Source organism: Chiloscyllium plagiosum, chromosome 22, assembly GCF_004010195.1.
Source record: "Chiloscyllium plagiosum isolate BGI_BamShark_2017 chromosome 22, ASM401019v2, whole genome shotgun sequence".
NCBI classification, from domain to species: domain Eukaryota; kingdom Metazoa; phylum Chordata; class Chondrichthyes; order Orectolobiformes; family Hemiscylliidae; genus Chiloscyllium; species Chiloscyllium plagiosum.
Genome location: NC_057731.1, coordinates 16256146 through 16260111, shown reverse-complemented (window position 1 = coordinate 16260111; position 3966 = coordinate 16256146). Strand labels below are relative to the sequence as shown.

Sequence of the window (3966 nt, the reverse complement as noted above, 5' to 3'; positions counted from 1 at the left end):
GGAAGCGGCAGGGACAGACCACTATAAACACCGGAGGAAACATCAAAGAAGCGCTTCGCAGGAGGCTCCCAAGCACTGATGATGTCGCCTAGCCAGGGGACGAAACATTTGCAACAAAAACTTCCAGCTCGGTGAACAGAACCACAGCAATTGGCAAAGTTTTCAAACTAATTCTTGCTTGAAGAACAGCTTCTATTATAAGCCACCAATGTGGCCCCATTCAGGCGCAATACACTCTTTGATTTTCAATGTAGATGAGCTCATTGGAAATTTCTGTGCCATTGCACCCCTCAGTAGTGGCAAACTTATCATCAGTGTCTTCAGCACCATCTTTGATTATGGATGGACTGTCAAGGCTAGAAGACCAATTGGTGGCTCACCAACAATGGACAATTGGCAGCCCCAACATCTCTGGACTGAAGGTGCGTCAATATGGTGAGAGCTCTCTGGAGGAAGATGTTGGCTTATCTTGAATTATGGAGTTGGCCCAACTGCATTCTGGTTCGCTGCCAGGAGGCCAGCTCTATCTCTCCACCTTATTTCAGCTTTGATGTCTGGGCAGGTGTTCACATGAGAACCGAAAAGTTTAGCATATTTAATTGGCTAACCATATCCCAAGTAGCAAGTTTTTAAAAATGATCAAAGACAGGAACAGGGATGCAAATTGCACGACATGAAATTTTAGGTCTATCCACCTTGTCCTACCTCTACTGCTGTTTGAAAATTCAGTTCCTGTTTCTGTTGTTATTATTATACTGTTCTGTGATCATTCTGTGCCAACCAAGACACATGTTTTGTCAGATTTTTTTCATCTCACATGTATTGATGCATGAGGTTTGAGGATATTTCTTCGGTGTTGTAAGTAAAAAGTTTTTGTGATAGAGTTTCAATATCCATTTCATGAAGTTTCACAGTCACTATAAAATATATTTTATTTCAGAAATGTGGGCAGTTACAAAGCTGACGTTATGCTTTTGTGTTTAGTCTTAAAGGTTGAGAGCTTTAGGCCATATACTTCTCTCCAAATATTTACACTCCTGCTCAATCGATGGAAATTGTTTATTTCAGACTAATGAATAATGAGTTTTTTCCTACTCCATGCCTCCAAAGTGCCCCACCTAGTGATCCAAACTAAAACTCAACAAATCTTAGTACGTTACTGTTGTTAAAGCAATTTTTGGAATCCAATAAACCATTTTAGGGATTAAAACCAACTAATTTAGGAAGTCCCAAAGGTCACTATGTTGTTGATTTACAATCAAAGTACTCTTTCTCTCCATGTTCATACTGCTATCAAAAGACCAAGAATGTCTTTAACTTAGAAAATACTTTTTCCCAAACCATAACTGTTCTTGTTTTTTTACTGATTATCATTAAAAATTCCATTAAATACTGTAATTAAATTTCTTAAAGCAAGAATGACTTTTAAACTCATGAGAAATGCATCCAGTTTAGCCAGTTAGTTTTATTTGAAATAATCAATTATAAAGTGAATCCTCTTTAATTTATTCCAGTCATCCTCTGTGTATACTCTCATGTAATTTTATGGAACCTTTTCTCTGACTTGGCTGACACAGTATCAAATTTTCTTGTACACTGTTTTCAGCAACATAATGAATTATGAATTTTTAAAATCTGCTATATACTATATATTTGCACAACTGAATTTATGAGTACTGATTTTGAACACTATTACTAATAGAATTATTTAGTGCAGTGACACCAATTAGTTATAGCTGAAGAAAGCAATTGCACCTGTACATTTATTCCAAAAGATTTTGTTATATGATGCTCTTATGCTTGAATTGTTCCTTCCATTAAAGATGAACCAATGATCACCTGTTCTTCATGCTGTGTATTACAGTTAAAAATATTCTGTGGATACAACCCCAATTTAGAAAATCCAAAACCCTAATTAAACACTAGAGTATGTTTGAGTTCAAAAAATCTAGTTCAAAGATTTCCCATGATCAATATTGTGCTTTAATAAATTCTGGCGGCAATACTGCTTAAATACTTGGTGTCCTATTTTTGGCATTTATCCCTGAATTTAAATGTTGTGAAATTTTTGCTGTACTGTTACTGAAAGTGTTTGTAAAGTATATTAAAATATATTGCAAATTATAGTAGTATTGCTTTTGCAAGCTTTGATCAATTGCATTAATTGCAGGTTTGTGATTATAGCAAAATTTATTGCAGTTAATTTATGCTAAACTGTTTATGGACATAATGTCCTAAGAAATGCAAGAAAATGCAAACATTTAATTTACTTGGAATTTGAAATGGCCTCTTCGATATTTGTACGTACTGTTGATTGTATTTGAATTTGTTTTGATTCTCGACTCTTTAACAAGTGTGAATATGTGATTTATGGTTTAGTAGCAACATAGTGTGCCAATAGAAATGGAAAATGAGGCACAAGTAGTAGAAATTTTTTGAAAGGGTAGTTTTTGTCAGAAGACAATAGTTAACTCATGAATTCATTGACTTGACATTCTCAATTCAGCAGAATATACAAAACAATAGTTTTAAAATATGTTTTCCATTTTAGAGGCTATACTTTAATCCCTGACTTTTTGTTTCATTCCTCATCTCCTTCCGTCCCCTCCCCCCTCCTAACAACAAAAATGTTGAGAGAACACAACACACCATATAGCCTGTTTCCATTTGGAGGAGAGGATCGTCATGGATGTTTGGTACTCTATGTAGCTATTGTCAGTACCTTTCTTTAATTGTTTAATAAGTGCCAAAGGCCAAATCTTTTCCTGTCTTGCCCAAAGAAGCTGTTTATTACACCAAGGTGCTTCATCATTTTACTGACGTGTCTGAGAATTGTGCAATTCTAGGACTCCATTCCTTAAAGTAGTTGAGAAAGAGGTTGAGCTGGTAGACCAGGAAAACTAGACTGCTTTAGGTTTTAGAATTGCCAATTTATAAAAGAAAGCATCATTATTGCTCAAATTTCAGTTTTCTTTCATATATACAGATGACTTATTTTCTGTTTTGAAGTGATTTAAGCTCAAAGAAATAAATGAGCAACTTCTATATTTCATTGGACAAAAAAAAATCAAAGAACTATGCATGCTGGAAATCGGAAACAAAAACAAATTACTGGAAAATCTCAGCAGGTCTGGCAGCATCTGTGGAGAAAAAGCGGAGAAGACAGGTGGCTAAAAGCAAAACATTGACTGTTTTCTCTCCACGAATACAACCCTGAATTTTTGCTGAATTTTTCCAACAGCTTCTGCTTTTGTTTCTATATTTCAAATGCTTTTCTCACTGAACCTTTTATCAAATTTTCAAATATGTTCATAATGACTTTTATTCTGTAAGGTTTTAGTCCTGTTTACCCCTCCTATTGCCATTTTTCTACTTTTTTTAAAAATCATCATCAACCTATATGCTGTTGCATTGTTTTGGAACTTTGGAGAAAAAAAAGTCAAAACAACAGCGGTTTAAAAGGGAGAAGAGCAGACAAAGGAAGCACGTGGTGAAGACAGTGCAGTAGACAGAGAACCTGCACAGTTACCGCCTTTGCTGTTTGAATTCGTGTATCACTGGACATCGGAGTGCATCTGGGAAAATTAACAAACAGTGAAATTCACAACTGGTCTTGGAGGAACTGTTGAGCGAAGTTCACAGCACAGAATCAGATAAGTTAATTGTTTTAAGTCTGTCCAAGAGAGAGGCTGCAGTAGTGAGTATAGTGGACTCTTGCTTGATTATGTTTTTGGAGATAAGTTTCTTGATTAAACTTAAAATATAAGCCATAGTTATTAATTTAACCTGGGGCAGTGTTTGTAGAGGAATAAGACGGTGTTATTTTCTGGGTCTGTAGATTGTGAAGGAGCAAAAATGGCCTTTGCAGTGATATGGAAATGTGTTGCTGGAAAAGCGTTTAAAGAGAGTTTAAGGGTTACTGCGGATTATATCTGCCATAAATGCTGTTGGATGCAAATCTTATCA

General features: G+C 35.5%; 1 protein-coding gene across 11 annotated transcripts in view; it reads left to right on the top strand.

Moving 5' to 3' along the window:
- LOC122561094 (exocyst complex component 6-like) overlaps positions 1-3966 on the top strand; it is a 203710-nt gene that overhangs the window by 171826 nt on the left and 27918 nt on the right. The window lies entirely within an intron of this gene.